Source organism: Ursus arctos, unplaced genomic scaffold (assembly GCF_023065955.2).
Source record: "Ursus arctos isolate Adak ecotype North America unplaced genomic scaffold, UrsArc2.0 scaffold_2, whole genome shotgun sequence".
NCBI lineage: Eukaryota > Metazoa > Chordata > Mammalia > Carnivora > Ursidae > Ursus > Ursus arctos.
The window spans coordinates 14,860,030-14,882,913 of NW_026622874.1; the positions used below are offsets into that span (position 1 = coordinate 14,860,030).

At 40.3% G+C, this 22,884-nt stretch overlaps 1 pseudogene; it reads right to left on the bottom strand.

Annotated features, from left to right (window-relative positions):
- Nucleotides 1-12,777: 12,777 nt before the first annotated feature.
- Nucleotides 12,778-13,568, bottom strand: LOC113262616 (40S ribosomal protein S2-like; annotated as a pseudogene).
- Between the last annotated feature and the right edge of the window lie 9,316 nt (nt 13,569-22,884).

Here is a 22,884-nt window from a genome sequence, read left to right on the forward strand (position 1 = left end):
CTCCGGCCCGCCCCGGAGACTGGGGCGGGGACAAGGGCGGGGACGAGGGCGAGGCCCCTCCTTCGGGGGGCGGGGCGCGCAGCGGGCGGGGAGGGGCGGGGCGGGCGCGGGAGGAAAGCTCTGAGTCACCCGCAGCCAACGCCCGGGAGCGAGGCGGGCGATGCTCTGCGCCAACCCCAGGGCGTACCCCCGCCCGGAGCCGCCGAACTGGTCCGGCCGACTGCGGGCCCTCCCCCACCAGCGCCTTTGCGCCTGGCGGCAAGTGGCTCGCCGGCGAGGGGGATTGAGAAATTCCTGACGTTTCCATCGAACCCCGCACTCCCTCTGCCCCTAGGATTTCTCAGCTCTCGTCCCTCTATCCCGTTCCTTCTCACATCCCCCCCTTCCCCAAACCCCAGCCAAAAGAATTTGTTCTTGTGTTATCCACGTTCTGGATCACACCAGCTTTGCCCTAGACACCAATCTCACCGACCCCCGAAAAGAGTTCGGCTTCCCAACGTGGCGAAAGCGCCCAAGGGCCTGGACACTCGCTGGTCCAAAACGTCTCTCCGGACCTAAGTGAAAGATGATAGCTGTCTAGGGGGGGACGGGAAGATTCGACCCATGGAAGAGTTCCTGGATCTAAAAAGCTAACCTTGCGGTGATGAAAGTTTCTTCTCCCTTACAGAAAAGAAGCCATTTTGATTTGGGGTGGTGGGAGACCCCTTCCAGACAATCGCTCTTCACCAAACCCGTGCTTTTAAAAAAGGGAGAGACAGGAATTCTTTTTCGTATCATACAGTCCTAATTTCAAGATAAATCGTCTAGAATAGAGATGGTCCTCATATAAACACCCAGTTAATACTCCTCTGCATTATTCCCTTTTTTGCTTCAGGTCTTGGCCAAGAGAGCAGAGATTTCGCTTTCCTATCCTTTCTTCACTGCAGACATCACCAATACCAAAAACAGTATTATATTTAGAGAAGCTACTGCCTTTAACTCAATAAATTCAATCATTATAAGTGTTTTATAATATTTGTAAAACACAGATCACACACCTTCCTAAACTCTGAGCGGCGGTCTTTTTGGTTGCTGACACCTTCCTGCTACTCAGATTTCAGCTTCTTTTTAGAAGACTTATTGATGTCTTTCTATTGACTGGAATTTACTCCCTTTGAAGTGGCTAAATCTGTAACCTTCCTTTCAATTTACTCAACAGTAACCCCAGTCAGTCCTACAAAGAACTAACTTCTAGCTATCAGAGGGATTAGGTTAGTGTATGCTAATCTAAAGGATATCTATCTCTTGGACAGCCTTTCCCTCCTCATTCCCCTGCTAGGAAAGACATTAATCTGTTCCTCCTGTTTTTCCTCCTCTCTTCTCCCTCCTAGGGAACCTTCCACAACAGAAGGTTTTAGCGGCCGTTGCTAGGCAAACATGCCAACTTCCCTGTTTAGGTGAAGCAAATAACCCAACTTCCATTACAAGCAACCTAGATAATATAATTTCTTTAAACTATTAATAGTTGCACCTCAGTTGGTAAATCCCTTTCAAGGTTAACTTATAAAATATGATGCTAAAGTTTAATTTATTTTTATTTCATCAATATTTCAGTTAAATACAGGTTTAAAGCCAAGGGGCTTCCCAGAATTCACTTTAATAATATAATTAAACAGAAACATTTGGCAGAAAAAGGAGAAAAGCAGCTTTGAAAATTACTTCAGTGTTTACAATAAAAGCTAATCTATGAGAAACATTTATATGCTTTGAACTCCCCACTTAGGGTAGATGTATAAATTACAGAGAATAATTTGTTCCTTGAGACTGGGCCTATTTAGAAGAAAGATAGTATGGTTATTTGGCAAGAAAAAAAAATAGTGATTCTGGATTTTATTCCAAAATTAATAACACAGTAAGAATTGTAGCTACTGAACTAAGCTCTTTTTTTTCCCGATTTTGCTGTTTAAGATTTTTGCTATTGTTACGTAGTAAAGTTTTTCAGGGTGTTGAGAGGTAATATAAATAAGATTTGAAGAGATATGTTGAAACTGATATATATATATATATATTTAAGGTTTCAAACACTTAAAATTGTATAATTTGTTTCAATCCAGCTATTTTTATTAATCCAGTGAAATAGTGTTTGAGAACTTTCTTGAGCTAAGATAACACTTTAAGAGCATATTACTGAAGACAAACAGCTTATATATTTTATAGTCATTTGTGCTTAGAAATCACTCCTCTGTAGTTTTAACACAACTTAAACAATTTAGTTTTATTTTGTATTTTATTATTTAATTCTGATATAGAATGCCTAGAAATTTAGACTCTGCCCTGGCTTCCATCATTGGTATTCTATGAAAATTAAATGAGTCATTTCATGTAAAGGACTTAAAATAGTTCATGGCATTATAGTAAGTACTTAAATGATTTTTAAAAATCCTTTTTATGTTTACATCATTATAGTCTTTAGTTTTTTCATTAGTCAAATGAGGATGACAAGTCATCAAATACGTTTTTGCTCTTAGCATGAACTGTAAAAAAAATTAATGCTAGTTTTTAGATCACAAATCAGTTAAAATAAAGCCTTACGAGTTTTTTCAATGTATTTTCTAATATACTGTACTCTATTGTTCTTCCTTTAATTTTGTCCTTTTTTGAGACTAAACTTTGTTTTTCAAGTTATGCAGTGTGATTAACCTAGCACATGCTTAAATAATACTCTGGAATGTGTAATTGTCAACCTAAGGCATTGTTTGTTTATTTTAAAACTAGAAAAGATTTTTAGGTACCAACCAACTTATATGAAACAGAGACTAAGAAAGGTTGGATAGATCATGTATCTACCCAACTCCTTTGTAGATAAGTATCATATTATTGAGGAGGGGGTTAGAGAGCGAGAAGGACTATTCCATCCTACAAGGATGAATAAGTCATTTGTCCCTCCCCTAAAGAAATTCAACAATCTAGTAAGAGCAATACAATAAAATATACGTATAAACAACTACAGTATAAAATAAACTGGGTCATTATTACATAGAAAGTATAAAGTTCTATGAAAGTTAAAGGGAAGAATTGGTAGGAATCATCATTCTAATGTCACAGAAACTACCTTTGACAGGTAAACGTCACTATGTCTGATATTAGATGTGTACCCAGAGCCACAGAAATACAATAGCTCTCAGTTCAGGGCAGGATTCGGATGAAGGATAAGTTTTGGGAAACAGAAGGTATGTGAATAGAGTTTAGATTAACTAAAAAACTTGGTTAAAGTATGACTAGAACCTGAGACCTCTCCAATGTAAATGATTTATGTAGGGAGAGGGAATGACATCCTCAAACACAAACACATGCACAAAATAACACTAGAGCTGAGTCACCTGTATTTTCTAGACTGCTTTAGTTAAAGTAAGGGTGGGAGTCCAAATAAGTCCTCTTCATCCTCCCCACCCCAACCCTCTCTCATACATAGATTCTCCATTACTTACTCCCTTCCCCGGTGGACAATCCTATTACCACTGTTCATTAAGATAAATCTCTAGAAAATAAATGGAAAAGAAGAAGATATTCCAGGCAATTACACTAAGGAAATATGAGGAAAGCAATAGCTTCTGACCTACCCTTCACTTTAGAGATCAGTCCCAAACGAGGCCCCAGTCAGCACCTGCAAGACTAGACCCGAGGGGTTGCCTTAGATTTAGGGTAACAATCCAAAGTAATCATGGCAGATGTAGCCCAAGCCAGTTCTGGAGTTTCTGGAGGTAGGTCGCTGTAGGCTTGATTCCAGAAGAGTTAAAAAAAAGTGATGTTTCTGAGTCCCTCCTGAAACTGCTTCTGAACCTGTCAGCAAGCCCCCTTGCTCAACTGTAGATAGACCCAAACAGTTAAAACCAGAAGCCCACCAAACAACTTAACTCATGATCTAACTAAAACACCATTGTGCTTATTTCTTATCACACTTTCTTGAGGCATTGATGAAGGCGTTTTACTATGACCCAGAACATACCACCCACCCAACCAGAAAAGCCCTGATAGCAATGGAATGCCTAGAAGACCATGCCCCACATATCCCCTCATACCCCTTTCCTGCCCATGATCATGGGCTGAACACACACTGACCCCCCCACCTGTGACCACATGCTCTCTGCCTACTTTCTTACACTCACACCCCTGAACCTCTCTCTATCAAACTCCAGATGTCCATCTTGCTGGCAGAGAGGTCAGTCATCAAAACTTAAGCCACATCCCCAGGCTGCCCACACCCAAATAAATTTCTCTCTTCCTCTCTTCCAGACTCTCATCTCTTGAGTTACTGGCTTCTCTTGTGACAAGTTTATCTGAGTTTGTTCAGCAACATTGTTGGCAAACCCAGCCAGGAGCTGTGATTTCAATTTATCCCCCCTTGGGATTTTCCAGGATGGAGCAGTTGGGCCCGGAAGTGTGCTGGGGCTCACCAGTTTGTTTCCTGAGTTAGCGGCTATGATAGATCTTTAGATAACAAACTGGTCTACCTTTCAGGAAGTCCTTCAGCCCAACATTGAGCATCTCTGAACTTCAGCTGACCTTTTGAGACTTATTCTGGGGTGATAGTAAACAGAGCACCTCTATGAAAGAGACATCAGACAACTTTCAGGCAAGAGGCCTCTTCTAGGCACAGTTTAAACAGGGTCAAGAGAAAGCAGCTCCACTTTTCACCTAGTAAAACTCACTGAAGTTTTGTTGGATTTCATTATCGTACTAGTTTTCTAGGGTTGCTGTAATAAATACCACAGACTGATGGCTTAAACAGCAGAAATTTTCTCAGAATGCCAGACGCTGGAAGTCTAAGATCAAGATATTGCCAGGTTTGGTCTCTTCCAAGGACTCTCTCCTTGGCTTGCAGCTGGCCATCTTCTCCCTCTGTCACATTGTGTTCATTCTGTGTCTATTTGTATCCCAGTCTCTTCTTATAAGGACACTAGGCATATTGGATTAAGGTTTACACATCTGATCTCATTTTACTTTAATTACCTCTTTATGGGCCCTATCTCCAAATAAAGTCACATTCTAAGGTACTAGGGGTTAGGACTGTAACACAGGAATTTGGGAGTAAGGGACACAATTCAGCCCATAACAATAATAAATACTCACTTTAAGAATATCATAATTATTAATAAAAGGCACCCCCTATGAAGGTTCAATTTCAGATTTATTCAGTTAAACCTGAAGTTTTTCTTTCTTTTTTTTTTTTCAGATTTTATTTATTTATTTGAGAGAGAGAGTGAGCAAGAGAGAGAGAGAGAGAGGCAAACTCTCTGCTGAGCAGGAAGCCCAATGCAGGGCTTGATTCCAGGATTCCGGGATCACGACCTGAGCCAATGGCAGAGTTTAAACCAACTGACCCACCCAGCTTTCCTCATTGCTCTTTGTATCATGAAATATCAGTGCTTTCTGGGTATGAATTAGCAACAACAAATAGGATACTAAAATAAAAAAACTGATTTACAAGAATTATCTGAGTTATACCACAATAAGAGTTATCAAAAAACAGAACTTGAATTCTAGTCTATTCAGATAGAACTTGAATAGACTCAAGATTAATATGAAAGGATTTATATATGACCTTCATTTAAGAGTTCTCTCTAAATAAGCAATTATAGATATATTGACATCAAATACATTTTGTAACCAAATGACATCCTCTAGCACAAATGTATGTTCAATATCTCTTGGGTAATATTAGGTTTGGCATGTCATGACTAGCCAGTTAAAAAAAAAAAAAAGTTTCATGTGTAAATCATTCTGGAAACCAGAACTCAAAAGGTATGCTTTAAGCAAAATGAAGAGGAACTTTCTTTTGCTCCATGCCTTACTTTCTAGGATCTGGATTTGGGGGGAGTCTTCAGAGTTCTTTATGATGATCCAAGAGGTTAGGGATTAAAGATGAGCTGGCTTAGTTGGTGGATTCTCTCCCTCCGCCCCTCCCTTGCTCTCTCTCTCTTTCTAAAATAAATTAATTTAAAAAATAAAAATAAAAAAATAAAATAAAATCTTTAAAAATAAATACATACTGACATACATACATACATATGCACATAAATATGAGCTCTGCCACTTGGGGCAGATCATGAACCAGATAGGAAGATGTCCCTATGGTGGTTACTTCATTGAAGATGAATATTCCGCTACGTGCTACTCCTTGAGTCTGTTTCCCTTTCGTTATCCTCTGGGTTGGAATGAAATCTTGTTTGAATGTTCCATTGTTTTCTCAGCTATGCTACTGTCAATCAATAGGAGAGTTCTGCCATCAAACTTAGGCCAGTCGTTCTCATGCAGACCAGTGTAGCATCAGCCATGGGAAATACCCACAGTTCCCCCAGGGGAAAAGCAAATCTCAGGGGTAAGTGTCAGTTTTTCTCCACCTGGATATATGTCTCCTGTTGTCGATCTTGGACGGGTAAGAAAACCTGGTACAAACCCTTGCTGTACCACTTAGTGGCTGTGTGAGCTTGTATAAATTAAGCTTAGAAAACTTCAATTTCCTTCACTATATATTAAGGATTGTAAAATGCATCTAAGATGGTTTTTATGGATATTAAAATGAGAAAATACATGTAGAGCATCTAATGCAATGCCTGACATCAACTAGGCCCTCAGTGAGGGGGAGTTATTAAAATTATACTAGGTAGTATGTGTTGCATTAGGCTGATGATTCTCAGTTTTGCAGTGTACGTTTAAAAACTTTGTATCTCCAGCTCGGACCCTGGAGATTCTGGCTTGAGGTATTATTGTGGGGCTAGGGATCTTTAATTTTTTTGAATTTTATGGGTTGATCCTATCCTACGGTCTGAGGTAAGAACCACTGATGTATATCAATGGTCAGGTCAACAAGCTTTTTTGGTAAATAGCCAGATAATAAATATTTTAGGCTTTGCAGGCCACACAGTCTCTGTCACAATTACTCAGCTCTGTCTTTGTAGCAGGAAAGCAGCCCCAGACAAAATGTAAATAAATGAGCATGCCTATCTTCCAATAAAACTTTATGTGTAAAAACAGACAAAAAGAGTTGGTGGGCTGGACTTGGCCCCCAAGCTGTTGTTTTCCAACCTTGTCTTATATGAAGAGAGGTTTTATTTGCCAAAGTCAGGGAAAGTATTTTATTATGTTCAGCCATAGCATTAAAAGCTTTATATGTAATAATGACCACTGTTTGGTGTTATACATGATTAACTAAACAGAACTCCTGCCTTCCAAGGAATTAGTTTCTAAAACAATAACAGCACAGACATCATGTTTGTAAGTAAACCCATATGACTAATTCTCATATAAACAGATGACTATACGAGACTAAACGTGAAACTGAGTTCAGAGGTGGGCTGATTTTCCTAATGCTCTCGATTGACAAATATCAGATAAAATAAAAGGAGCATTCAGTAACCAATGTAAAGAGGAGAGCAATACCCCAGATTAGCTCCCCTCTTTGAGCAGGACGCAATCAGAGAGCATCTTTTAAGAGGAGTCCTTTAGGGCACCTGGCTGGCTCGGTCAGTAGAGCATGTGACTCTTGTTCTGAGGGAGGTTAGGTCGTGAGTTTGAGCCCCATGTTGGGCAGAGAGATTACTTGGGAGAAAAAGAGAAAAGAAGGGTCTTTTAAATAAGACTTCATGGCTCTCTGCATGGCCAAATCTGCCCTCTCAATTGTAACTCCTTCATCAAACACATTATCAGGGGCTCCTGGCTGGCTCAGTCTGTTAAGCATCTGCCTTCAGCTCATTTCATGATGGGATTGAGCCCCACATCAGGCTCCCTGCTTGGTGGCGAGAAAGGGGAGCCTGGTTCTCCCTCTGCCGCTCACTTCCCCCTTGTGCCCTCTCTCTAGTTCTCTCCTTCCCTCTCTCAAATAAATAAATAAGTACAATCTTAAAAAAAAAAACAAAACCCACATTATCCTCAGCTTTATCCTCTGAGGTAAAGGGCTATGTTGTGGTTGCAGCTTAATGAAACATGTGACTATTTCCTTCATTTAACCTGGAACAAAGAAAAATATTTCCCTTTCTCAATAGTAATGGTAAATTAGAAGAAAAATCAGTGGATCAATTTGTGTGTTGGTGTGTGCGTGTGTGTGTGTGTGTGTGTGTGTGTGTATACGGGTATGTTTAAGACAAGTGATTGGTAACTTAGTGACCCGCTGCCTACATTTGTAGAAACGATAGAATAATAGTTGTCGGATAGGGCAAGAATCTCCTATATGTCCTTGTATTTCTGAAAGATGGACATACATAATGAGTTACTTACAATTTTATGGCTGCCCAGCATCTTAACCTCCCCTCCTTACACTGCTTGGGAATTTTCCATTTGGGGATTTTTGTGGGTGACAGGATCTCTTCTCCCACTACAGGGGCCAGAAAGTCCAGTTACTTGCCTTCTGCCCTTCCACATGCCACCCCTGCCCACCCCCACAGTCATCCTAGGGTGAGGGAAAGTGACCCAAGCTTGGTAGACTGGATGCTCTTACTTGGAACTTTGAATCAGGACTGAGTTACACAGACTAAACAGAATCATCCCCCTCGCACCAGTGATACCCAGAGTCTGGTGGTGCAATGGCAGCAATCTCGGGGTGGTTTCCAGCATTTATTGGCAATGGCAGTGGTACCCTAACCAGACCATTTCAAGACTGACTTTAGCTGTGGTTCTGGCTATCTGGTTTCACCCAGCTCCCTTCCTTACCATCAAAACTGTGATCCACTCAGTGTTCCTCCAGAAAATTCCTTTTCTGCTTATGTTAGCCGCTGAGATGGTTTAACACATAAAGGAAGGGTACAGAAATCAGAAGATAGTAGAAATAATCCATTTTCCCATTTCTCATATAGTTTCCCTTTACTCAGTTTAATGGACGTTATCCATGTTTGGGGTTTTTTTGTTTTGGGAGGTTTTTTGGCCCTGATTTTTATGACTCTAGTCATTAGAGTTTTCAAAAGAGTACATCTGTATCCATTTCAGTTGAACTTAAGTGAAGGTGTCCTAAATAACACGTTCCCTTCTTTACTCAGTTCATTGATTATACCCAAATAATAAGCACTCCTCTCAAGATTTTGACTCACTCTGCCAAGAACGTTTAGTGCTTACATTAAAAACTACTATTGCACACATTTCTCAAGGGGGAAAAACTCTATATAAATCTCTGTTAACTAAAAAGTTTTACGAATGCAAAGTGCTTTTTTTTCTTGAATTCCTTCTGCTAGCAAGAATCTTCCTAATCAAGCATTTCTTTTGGGGCAATCAAAGCCCTCTTTGCTAAAATTACATGGGAGAAGGATTCTTTTTTCCATTTTTGCAAAAATATTTCAACTACTACAGTTGAAGTGTTCATTTGTGGTCCTTTTCTGCAGAGACTTATAACCTTGTTTCTGCAACATCTAATTGAGCCCCCAATGTTCTCAACTAAGGATATGAAAGTCACAGAATGAAATTAATTTGCACCCACTTTATCACAATCACAATAAATATCTGATAACTGGTTATGTGTCAGTCATGGTGCTATGATAATACAGCAGTGCACAGGACAGTCTATTCCTCCAGAGCCTATGGTTTAGCAGGGAAGATGGAATACTTATAAATAATTAAACAACCACAAGTGTGGAGGCCAAAGTACATGGCATATTTAACAGTGAGAATTGATGGAGTCTAAGACGAACAGAGACTTCCTCAAGAAAATGACATTTAAGCTGAAAGCTACAGGATGAGTAGAAATGAGCTAGGCAAAGAGAGAGCAAAATGTTTCAGCAGAAAAAACAACATATGCAAATGTACCCAGGCAGGAAGAATGGTGGTTCGTTTCAGGAACAAGCAGAAATCCAGTTTGGCTGGAGAAGGCGAAGAGATTCAGAAGGAGCCTAGCTAAGAAGATGGGTACAGAGATAAGCAGGTAGGCATTGGAAACCAAAGTGGGCTGAACTTGCCTTTTCTGGTAAACTCAGTTTTCATAGCCCAGAAGGGATAAGGACACAAAAGACAAAGCAAGAGTCAAGATTTAAAGTCTACCATGAGACTTTCCTTTCACAAAGCCAAGATCCAAAGGGTAGCACTCTCAGTATTAGGGCGAATGATAAATGAGTAACTCTACCCTCCTTGGAACTGCAAAAAGCTACCTATTTTAAACTTTGGTGCTGAATGGAGAGAAGAAAATTTTTCCCTGAGAATTCATTACCACAAGCAAAACCCTTTTGCAGGTTTATAGTTTGAATTCACGTTTCTTGGCTAGGCCAAAAATATCTCAAGTCAATAATTTCATTTAGAGAGGCTCTTTGCTAGTATGCCCCAATCACCTGAGAGAAGTAAAGGCAAATCCTTTTTGAAGGCTCGAGCCCTCTTGCCTCCCAGGCCTCAAGAGTTTCTGAGAAGGCGCTCCTGGGTGGCTCGGCCGATTAAGCATCAGACTCTTGATTTTGGCTCAGGTCATGATCTCAGGGTCCCGAGATGGAGCCCTGCTTGAGATTCTTTTCCTCTCTTCTGTCCCTCCCCCCACTGCCACTCATGCTCTCTCTCTCAAATAAATAAATAAATAAATAAATAAATAAATAAATAAATAATTCTTTAAAAAAAATAATTTCTGCTGAAAGTTCAAAGGGATAGCATAATTCGTAGTAAAACAACATCACCACCAACAACAACCACAGTGTCAATCAGCAATAATCATCCAAAATAATGAGCATCATGAGCCCTCATGGCAGAATCAGACCCACAGAATTTTCAGATGTTGAAATTATTCAACACTGAAAATCAATAAGTAAGTTTAATGTTTCTAAGAATAAATGAATCTTTAAAGCATGACTCAAAAGTGGGCAGTTAAAAAGAATGAAACATCTATTTCTGATACCAATGGATAAGGAATGGAAAAATCAATCCTCTTTTGAGAACAACCAGGAAAGCTGGTCAAAAAAATTGTTTTTAATTGGAGTCCTGGAAGGTTGAATACCCTAAGTTCTCCTATCAATGGACCCAGGGAGCTTATTTGGAGGTTCTAGCAGAGGAGTGCAGCTACTCATATCCCTTGACTCAAGAACAGTCCCGCTCTGTTAGGTAGGTGGTCTTCTTCCACTGAACATGCAGCTTTGGGAGGCGTGCACTTGAAGCGTGAGGAGGGAGGAAGGAGACACCTGCCTAGGAAGCCAAATCAGCCAAATCAGCCTTGGTGATCAATGCGGTGACACATATCACAGCCAGATTGCCCTCACATCCATGGTCAAAATATTTTTAGAATCTTGAACACATGGGAGAACTTATAAGGCAGAGAAGAATTAAAACAGCATTATGTAATAAAGAATTAAAGAATTAAAACAGCTATATGTAATAAATTTGAAAATCTAGACTAAATGCGAAAATTTTTAAAATATATGAAATTTTTAAATTGACAGGAGAAGAAATGGAGAACTGGAATAAATTATAAATTTAAAGAAATTAAAATGGTAGTTAAGACCTCCTCTTACAAAAAAAACAAAAACAAAAAAACGTCAAAATGATTTTATGGAGTAGTTTACCCACCGTTTGAGGAGCAATTCATTCTGCTTTTACAGTTTATTCATAAACTAGAGAAAGAACAAAAGATTCCCACCTCTTTTTAGAAGAAAGCTATATCTTAATTTCAAAACACAAGGACAATATAATAAAAGAACATTATAAGTCAATTTTGCTTATGAATATAAATTTTAACAATGAACTACAGCTATACACAGTATGATTGAATTTCACAAACAGAATATTGAGCGGAAGGGGCAAGTCATAGAAAAATGTAACCACTATGATTCCACTTAAAGTTCAAAAACTTTCCAAACTGTATAATACGCTGTTTAAGGATATATACAAAAGTAATCAAGAACATAAAGAAAACAGATATAACTAAACCAAAATTCAGGATAGTGTTCATTTTGGGAGCAATGAGGGGTTTTTTGATAGAAATATTCTGGTTTTTGGCCTAGGTAGGGAGTACGCACGTATCACGTTTTCATTATTCTTTAATTGCACATTTTAATTTATTCTTTTATGTACATTATTTATAGCACACCTTTAAAAATTTTTGATGAACTGAAATCTTTTTAAAAGTCATAGCAGCATCAGAATAGAGAGCCAAAAACACTGTCTTCTCTTCTTAGGGAATTTACTAGTGAAAAGGAGATTTAACTTAAAAAAAATAATAAAACGGGTATGTGACTGGCTCAGTCAGTGGAGTATGTGACTCTTGACTCATGAGTTCAAGCTCCACATTGAGCATAGAGTTTACCTTTAAAAAAAAAAAAAGGCAAAACCCTACAGTATTTTGAATTTGAAACTCCAGATAATGACAAAGAAGTTAGTGTGAGTGTTTTTCCAAAATTTGATTAAACCACCAAAACTTTTCCTATTAGACTATCCCCTAACTTCCTTTCTATTGCAATGGATAAATCACTTGTTCAAAATCACATTCATATAATTCCCTGAAGAATGCTTGCTTGGTCTTCTCATATGTATTTGTAATTCCGAAGCTACCAGTCCTTGATTTATTCTTTCTATCCTTCCTTCCTTCCTTCCTTCCTTCCTTCCTTCCTTCCTTCCTTCCTTCCTTCCTTCCTTCCTTCTTTCCTTCCTCCCTTCCTCCCTCCCTTCCTCCCTTCCTTCCTTCCTTCCTTCCTTCCTTCCTTCCTTCCTTCCTTCTTCCCTTCCCTTTCCTTCTCTTCCCTTCCCCTTCCTCCTTTCTTTCTTTCTTTCTTTCTTTCTTTCTTTTTTTCTTTCTTTCTTTCTTTCTTTCGTAAAGGCCTTGACTCACTTTATTTTTCTCATATAAAACTATGTGGTGGCCACAGAAGGAGCCTGGGTCCTCTGCGTCGAGACACTGGTGTGGGTCTTTACCAGATGGTCAGTGAATGCCCAATAGGGAGAGTTGGTGTACACAGTCTCTTTCCAGAGGTCAGGGGTGAGATAGCTGTGGGTCTTGGAAATGGTTTCAAAAGCGACCTTGGCCACGCGGCCCAGGGTGACAGTGCAGCCCCTGGCTGAGGTGTAGCCATCATCAAGTCATCAGTAGCTTCTTCGGTGCAGGGGCTGGGATGATGCCTCAGGGGCAGTGATGAGATATACCTGTGCAGAGCCCCAGCGGCCGGTCACCTTGTGAGGGACAATGTGGGGCTCGCTGATCTTATTCCCTTAGTAGTTTCACAGCATGGGGACAATGGAGAGCTCGGCCAGGATGATGGCTCCATGGATGGCAGTGGCTACCTCCTTGGAGCACTTAACACCCAGACTCACATGTCCACTGTATTCTCTGATGGCAACAAATGCCTAGAACCTGGTCTGCTGGCCAGCACGCATCTGCTTTTGCGCAAGTATAATCTTCAAAACCTCATCCTTGAGGGATGCTCCCAGGAAAGAGTCAGTGATCTCAGATTCCCTGACAGGCAGAGAGACAAGACAGATCTCTTGTAGGGACTTGATCTTCACGTCTTTGACCAGGTGGCCTGGCTTGGTGACCGGGATCCACTCCTCGTCCTTGACCTTGCCTCCCTGAGCTCCTGGCCTCTGAGGAAGCTGCCTGGCTTCCCATTCCAGGGCCCTCCCACACCACCTGCATCATCCATCATTTGGTGTTTTCTCCAAGAAGTTTTTGTACTCTTTCCTCCCTTTTTTTTAAGGTTTTATTTTTAAGTAATCTCTATACCCAACATGGGGCTTGAACTCACAACCCCAAGATCAAGAGTCTCATGCTCCTCTGACTGAGCCAGCCAGGTGCCCCAGTTTTTGTACTTTTTCTTAAATGGTTAATATTGTGGTATGATTGTTGCTGTGTACACAGGCAAGCATTTTATACAGTCATACCTTAGAGATATTGCAGGTTCGGTTCCAGACCACTGCAATACAGTGAATAGCATACTAAAGAGAGTCAAATGAATTTTTTGGTTCCCCAGTGCATATAAAAGTACATTTACACTATACCGTAACCCATTAAGTGTGCAATAGCATTTTATCTTTTAAAAACACAATGTAAATACCTTACCTAAAAAATAAAGGAACCAATCCTCAATACGATTTAGTGCTTTCTTATTTTTTGTGAACAGGTAGGTCTGTCTCCTGGTGGGGATGAGGCCAAGGCTGTCTTATCTCTTTGTTGTCTCAGCTTCATGCTAGAACCTGGCCACGGTTGAAAGCCTGGCACCTATCCTTCACCCCACCTCAAGAACGGGGTTGGGATATTTCCTGCCCCAAACATCCCTGGATTTTAAGTATTTTAACCGTGCCCTCAGTTATCTTCCATGTTGCTGAGGTAAATGAAATCTTTTAAAATGTTAATATTAAGTAAATAAATAAATCAATCTTAGTCCCCAAAAATACTTTACTGCTTAAAAATGTTAAACATCATCTGAGCTTTCAGAGAGCCGTAATCTTTTTGCTGGTGTAGGCTCTCACCTTGATGTTGATGGCTACTGACTGATCAGGGTGGTGGTGGTTGCTGAACGTTGGGGTGGCTGTGCCAGTTTCTTAAAATAAGACAACAGGTGAAGTTTGCAGCATTGATTGACTCTTCCTTTCATGAAAAATTTCTCTGTAGCGTGTGATGCAATTTGATAGCATTTTATCCATAGTAGAACTACTTTTAAAATTGGGGTCCATCCAGGTGCCTGGGTGGCTCATTTGGTTAAGAATCTGCCTTAGGCTCAGGTCGTGATCCCAGGGTCCCGGGATGGAGTCCCACATGGGGCTTCCTTGCTCAGCAAGGAGTCTGCTTCTCCTCTACCCTTACCCCCTGCTTGTGATCTCTCTCTCTCTCAAATAAATAAATAAAATCTTTAAAATAAAAAAAAAATTGGGGTCAATCCTTTCAAACCTTGCCACTGCTTTTTCAACTAAGTTTACGTAATATTCTAAATCCTTTGATGTCATTTCAACAATCTTCACAGCATCTCTGGCAGGAGTAGTTTCCATCTCAAGAAACCACTTTCTTTGCTCATCTTTAAGGAGCAACTCCTCGTCCATTCAAGTTTTATCATGAGATTCCAGCAATTCAGTCCCATCTTCAGGCTCCACTTGTCATTTTAGTTCTCTTGCTATTTCTACCACATCTTCAGTTCCACTGAAGTCTTGGACCCCTCAAAGTCACCAATAGGGTTGGAATTAACTTCTTCTAAACTCCTGTTAATGTTGATATTTTGAACTCTTTCTATGAATCACAAATGTTCTTAATGGCATCTCAAATGGTGAATCCTTTCCAGAAAGTTTTCAATTGACTTTGCCCAGATCCATCAGAGGAATCATGTCCGTGGCAGCTATAGCCTTAGGAAATGTATTTCCTAAGTAAGAAGACTTGAAAGTTGGAATTACTCCTTGATCCATGGGCTACAGGATGGATGTTATGTTAGCAGGCATGAAAACAACATTAATCTCCATCAAAGGTCAATGAACTCTTCAAATGAGCAGTAATATTTTGAAAGAAATCTGTTTTCCTGAGCAGTAGGTCTCAACAGTGGGCTTAAAATGTTCAGTAAACCATGTTGTAAACAGATGTGCTGGCATCCAGTCTTGGTTGTTCCATTTCTAGAGTACAGGCCAAGTAGATTTCACATAATTCTTGAGAAATCTAGGATTTTCAGAATGGTAAATGGGCATCAGCTTCAAGTTAAAGTCACCAGCTGCATGAGCCCCTGACAAGAGTTAGCCTGCTTTTTGAAGTTTGAAGCCAGGCATTGACTTCTCCCACATGGCATTTTCTTAGAATATAATATAAGAATTTCTTAGAATATAAGAATATATTTTCTTAGGCTCACTCTCATGTTGGGTGTAGCCGCCTTCAGGAATGAGCTTAGAACTTGCTCAGCTTCTGCATCAATGCTTGCTGTTTCATTTGCTGCAGTAATGAAGGTGGCTTCCTTCCTTAATCCTCATGAACGTCTGCTAGCTTCAAGCTCTTCTCTTTCAGGGTTCTCGCCTCCTTCAGCCTTCATGGAACTGAAGAGAATTAGGGCTTTTCTCTAGGTTAGGCTTTGACTTACGGGAATGTTGTGGCTAGCTTGATATCGTCTATCCAGGCCACTAAAACTCTCCATACTAGCAATAGGCTGTTTTGCGAGAGGCTAGCAAGATGGCGGAGGAGCAGGAGACCTAAATTTCGTCTGGTCCCAGGAATTCAGCTAGATAGTTATCCAACCATTCTGAACACCTACGAACTCTGCAGGAGATCGAAGAAGAGAATAGCAGCAACTCTATGAACAGAAAAGCGACCACTTTTTGGAAGGTAGGACGTGCGGAGAAGTGAATCTAAGGCGATGTATGGGAATGTAGATTGTGGGGGGAGGGAGCCGGCTACCGGCAAGCCATAGAGCCCCAGAGCACAAAATCAGAACTTTTAGAAGTCTGCTCCGGTGAGAGGGGTGGGGCGGTGGGGGGTGAAACCCTCCCTGGGACAGTGCGGTCTCAGGACTCTCGGGGTCACAGAAAGACTGAGGGTGCCTGAGTGCGTCAGAGCTCCCAGGTATCGGCCCAGGGAAGCCGACTGTGAAACAGTGAGCTGAAGAGTGGGCTCTCAGCTCCGGGTGGCCATAAACCATTATCTGCGGCATAGTCGAGCCACTGCTCTTCGAGCAGGGGCCCAACAAGTGGGGGCAGATCCGGGAACACTCCTCTTCCTTCCCCGGGAGAAGTGGCTCGGGAGCACACTGCAGGAATCTACTGGGTTTGGAGACTCCAAATAGGGTCGTGTGCCAGAGATAGAAATGCTCAGTCACAGGCCAGGTGAGCATGGAGTGTGGCCGGAGACCAGGGAGACAGGAGTGACTGACTGCTTTTCTCTGAGGGTGCACAAAGGAATGGGCCCCAAACTCTTGTCTCTTCTGGGGCTGGAGATTGGGAGGCTACCGTTTTCATTCTCTCCCTCTAAAGCGGCGCAGAAAACCTTCAGAGAACAAAAGCTACAGAGAGCAAATCTGAGCAGATGACTTAGCCTGGCCCCTGGCAAGGGCGGCGCAATTCCGCCTGGGGCAAAGACACTTGGCGAATCAGTGCAACAGGTCCCTCCCCCAGAAGATCAGCAAGAAGATCCAGCCAAGACGAAGTTTACTGGTCAATGAGAACTGCAAAACTCCAGGAAAAAAGAGGCTTTCCCCCATGATTCTGTAGTCTTTCAAAGTTAATTTTTTTAAATTTTCTTCATTTTTTCTGTTTCTATTTCTTTTTTTTGAATTTTTCTTCTTTCCTTTTTCAACCGACTTCTTATCTCATCAATTCCTTTTTTAAAATCTTTTTTAATTTTCATTTTTATAGTCATATTCCATCCCTTCATTGTATTTACCCTTATTTGTGTGTGTGTGTGTGTGTGTGTATGTATATATATACATATATATGCATATACATATATATAATATATATACATATACACACACACACACACACACATATATATATATACACACACACACACATATACACACAAGTTTTTCTTTCTTTAAAAAATTTTGGGAGGCAGTTTCTTCTAATAGACCAAAATACACCCAAAATCTAGTGTGTGGCTCTGGTCTATTCACCAGCCTGATCGCCTGATCACATTCTTTTTTTTTTTTTTTCTTTTCCCCCCAGTTTCGGGTCTCTTCTGATTTGTTTAGTGTATATTTTTCTGGGGTTGTTGTTACCCTTTTAGCATTTTGTTCTCTCATTCATCTGTTCTTCTCTGGACAAAATGACAAAATGGAAAAACTCACCTTAAAAAAAAACAAAAAAACAAGAGGCAGTACCGACAGTCAGGGACCTAATCAACATGGACATTAGTAAGATGTCAGAAATAGAGTTCAGAATGACAATTATAAAGATACTAGCTGGGTGTGAAAAAAGCATAGAAGTTACTAGAAAAGCCCTTTCTGGAGAAATAAAATCTAACCAAGTCGAAATCAAAAAGGCTATCAATGAGGTGCAATAAAAAATGGAGGCCCTAACTGCTAGGATAAATGAGGCAGAAGAGAGAAGTAGTGATATAGAAGACCAAATGATGGAGAATAAAGAAGCTGAGAAAAAGAGAGATAAACAACTACTGGATCACGAGGGGAGAATTTGAGAGATAAGTGATACCATAAGGCAAAATAATATTAGAATAATTGGGATTCCAGAAGAAGAAGAGAGAGGGGCAGAAGGTATATTGGAGCAAATTATAGCAGAGAACTTCCCTAATTTGGGAAAGGAAACAGGCATCAAAATCCAGGAGGTGCAGAGAGCCCCCTTTTAAAATCAGTAAAAATAGGTCAACACCCCGACATCTAATAGTAAAACTTACAAATTTTAGAGACAAAGAGAAAATCCTGAAAGCAGATGGCAACAAGAGGTCTGTAACCTACAATGGCAGACCTATCCACAGAGACCTGGCAGGCCAGAAAGGACTGGCATGATATATTCAGGGCACTAAACGAGAAAAATATGCAGCCAAGAATACTATATCCAGCTAGGCTGTCATTGAAAATAGAGGGAGAGATAAGCTTCCAGGACGAACAAAAACTAAAACAATTTGCGAGCACCAAACCAGCCCTACAAGAAATATTGAAAAGGGTCCTCTAAGCAAAGAGAGAGCCTAAAAGTAACATAGACCAGAAAGGAGCAGAGACAATATACAGTAACAGTCACCTTACAGGCAATACAATGGCACTAAATTCATATCTTTCAATAGTTACCCTGAATGTAAATGGGTTAAATGCTCCAATCAAAAGACACAGGGTATCAGATTGGATAAAAAAACAAGACCCTTCAATATGCTGTGTGCAAGAGACTTATTTTAGACCCAAAGACACCTCCAGACTTAAAGTGAGAGGGTGGAAAACCATTTACCATGCTAATAGACATCAAAAGAAAGCTGAGGTGTCAATCCTTCTATCATACAAATTAGATTTTAAACCAAAGACTACAACAAGAGATAAGGAAGGACACAATATCATACTTAAAGGGTCTATCCAACAAGAAGATCTAACAGTTGTAAATATTTATGCCCCTAACATGGGAGCAGCCAATTACATAAGCCAATTAATAACAAAATCAGAGAAACACATCAACAATAATACAATAATAGTAGGGGACTTTAACACCTCCCTCACTGAAACGGATGGATCATCTAAGCAAAAGATCAACAAGGAAATAAGGGCTTTAAATGACATAGTAGACCAGATGGACTTCATAGATATATTCAGAACATTCCATCCCAGAGCAACAGAATACACATTCTTCTCTAGTGCACTTGGAACATTCTCCAGAATAGATCACATCCTGGGTCACAAATCAGGTATCAACTGGTATCAAAAGATTGGGATCAGGGGCACCTGGGTCGCTCAGTCGTTAAGTGTCTGCTTAATAGAAAACCTAAACAGACCCATAACCAGCAAGGAAATTGAAGCAGTAATCAAAAATCTCCCATCAAACAAGAGCCCGGGTTCAGATGGCTTCCTAGGGGAATTCTACCAAACATTTAAAGAAGAATTAATACCTATTCTTCTGAAGCTGTTCCAAAAATAGAAATGGAAGGAAAACTTCCAAATTCATTATGAGGCCAACATTACCTTGATCCCAAAACCAGACAAAGACCCCATCAAAAGGAGGATTACAAACCAATATCCCTGATGAACATAGATGCAAAAATTCTCACCAAAATACTAGCCAATAGGATCCAACAGTATATTAAAGGGATTATTCACCACGACCAAGTGGGATTTATTCCTGGGCTGCAAGGTTGGTTCAACATCTGCAAATCAATCAATGTGATACACTACATTAAGAAAAGAAAGGACAAGAACCATATGATACTTTCAATAAATGCAGAAAAAGCATTTGACAAAGTATAGCATCCTTTCTTGATTAAAACTCTTCACAGCATAGGGACATACCTCAATATCATAAAAGCCATATATGAAAAACCCACAGTGAATATCATTCTCAATGGGGAAAAACTGAGAGCTTTTCCTCTAAGGTCAGAAACGCATCAGGGGGGCGCCTGGGTGGCGCAGTCGTTAAGTGTCTGCCTTCGGCTCAGGGCGTGATCCTGGCGTTCTGGGATCGAGCCCCACATCGGGCTCCTACGCTGGGAGCCTGCTTCTTCCTCTCCCACTCCCCTGCTGTGTTCCCATTCTCGCTGGCTGTCTCTCTGTCAAATGAATAAATAAAATCTTAAAAGAAAAAAAAGAAAAAAAAAGAAACACATCAGGGATGTCCACTATCACCACTGCTGTTCAGCATAGTACTAGAAGTCCTAGCCTCAGCAATCAGACAACAAAAAGAAATAAAGGGCATCTGAATCAGCAAAGAAGACATCAAACTCTCACTCTTTGCAGGTGATATGATACTTTACGTGGAAAACCCAAAAGACTTCGCCCCAAAACTGCTAGAACTCATACACGAATTCAGTAAAGTGGCAGGATATAAAATCAGTGCACTGAAAGCAGTGGCATTCTATACACCAACGATAATACAGAAGAAAGAGAAATTAAGGAGTCAATCCATTTACAATTACACCCAAAACCGTAAGATACCTAGGAATAAATCTAACCAAAGAGGCAGAGAATCTGTACTCAGAAAACTATAAAATACTCATGAAAGAAATTGAGGAAAACACAAAGAAATAGAAAAATGTTCCATGCTCATGGATTGGAGGAACAAATATCATGAAAATGTCTATGGTACCTAGAGCAATCTACACATTTAATACAATCTCTATCAAAATACCATCCACTTTTTTCAGAGAAATGGAACAAATAATCCTAAAATTTGTATGGAAACAGAAAAGGCCCTAAATAGCCAGAGGAATGTTGAAAAAAAAAAAAAAACCCCAAAGCTGATGGCATCACAATGCCAGACTTCAAGCTCTATTACAAAGCTGTTACCATCAAGACAGTATGGTACTGGCACAAAAACAGACACATTGATCAATGCAACAAAATAGCCCAGAAATGGATCCTCAACTCTATGGTCAACTAATCTTCGACAAAGCAGGGAAAAATATCCAATGGAAAAAGGACAGTCTCTTCAACAAATGGTGTTGGAAAAATTGGACAGCCAAATGTAGAAGAATGAAACTGGACCATTTCCTTACACAACACACAAAAATAGACTCAAAATGGATGAAAGACCTAAATGTGAGACAAGAATCCATCAAAATCCTAGAGGAGAACACAGGCAGCAACCTCTTCGACCTCAGCCGCAGCAACTTCTTCCTAGACACATTGCCAAAGGCAAGGGAAGCAAGGACAAAAATGAACTGTTGGGACTTCAACAAGATAAAAAGCTTTTGCACAGCAAAGGGAATATTCAACAAAGCCAAAAGACAACCTACAGAATGGGAGAAGATATTTGCAAATGACATATCAGATAAAGGGCTAGTATCCAAAATCTATAAAGAACTTCTCAAACTCAACACCCAAAGAACAAATAATCCAGTCAAGAAATGGGCAGAAGACATGAACAGACATTTCTGCAAAGAAGATATCCAAATGGCCAACAGACACATGAAAAAGTGCTCCACATCACTCAGCATCAGGGAAATACAAATCGAAACCACAATGAGATACCACCTTACACCAGTTAGAAAGGCAAAAAGTAACAGGACAGGAAACAACAAGTGTTGCCAAGGATGTGGAGAAAAGGGATCCCTCTTATACTGCTGGTGGGAATGCAAGCTGGTGCAGCCATTCTGGAAAACAGTATGGAGGTTCCTCAAAAAGTTAAAAATAGAGCTACCCTACAACCCAGAAATTGCACTACTGGGTATTTACCCCAAAGATATAGTGATCCGAAGGGGCATGTGCACCCCAATGTTTATAGTAGCAACGTCCATAATAGCCATCTGTGGAAAGAGCCTAGTTGTCCATCAACAGATGAATGGATGAAGAAGATATGGTATATACATACAATGGAATATTATGCAGCCATCAAAAAAATGAAACCTTGCCACCTACAATGTTGTGGATAGAACTAGAGGGCATTATGCTAAGCAAAATAAGTCAGTCAGAGAAAGACAATTATCATATGATCTCACTGATATGTGGAATTTGAGAAACAAGGCAGAGGAGCATAGGGGAAGAGAGGAAAAAATGAAACAACACAAAACCAGAGAGGGAGACAGACCATAAAAGGCTCTTAATCTCAGGAAACAAACTGAAGGTTGTTGGAGTGGAGGGGTGTGGGAGGAATGGGGTGGCTGGGTGATGGACATTGGGGAGGGTGTGTGCTATGGTGAGTGCTGTGAATTGTGTAAGACTGATGAATCACAGACCTGTAATCCTGAAACAAATAATACATGATATGTTAGTAAAAATAAATTTTTTAAAAAAGAGTGAACCTTACGTAAAATATGGATTTTTGTTAATAATAAAAAAAATAGGCTGTTTTGCTTTCTTATCATTTTTTTGTGTTCACTAGAGTAACACTTTTCATTTCCTTTGTGTTCCCAACTTGGCTAACTTTTTGGCTCATGAGGCCTTTCTTTTAGCCTGTCTGGGCTTTCAACATGCCTTTCTCACTAAACTTAATCATTTCTAGCTTTTGACTTGAAGTGAGAGACATGGGACTCCTTTTTCACTTGAACACTTGCCATCGTAGGGTTATTGACTGGATTAATTTCAATATTGTTATGTTTCAGGGACTAGGGAGGCCTGAGGATGTGGAGAGAGACAGGGGAATGGCTGGCTAGTGGAGCACTCAGAACACACACAATATTTATCGATTAAGTTGGCTGTCTCATATGGGTGCAGCTCATGGCACCCCAACAACTATTATAGTAACATCAAAGATCACCAATCACAGATCACCATAACAAATATAATAATGATGAAAACGTTTGAAATATTGCAAGAATTACCAACACATGACACAGAGACATGAAGTGAACAAATGCTAATGGGAAAATGTCACCAATAGACTTGCTCAATGTAGGTGTTGCCACAAACC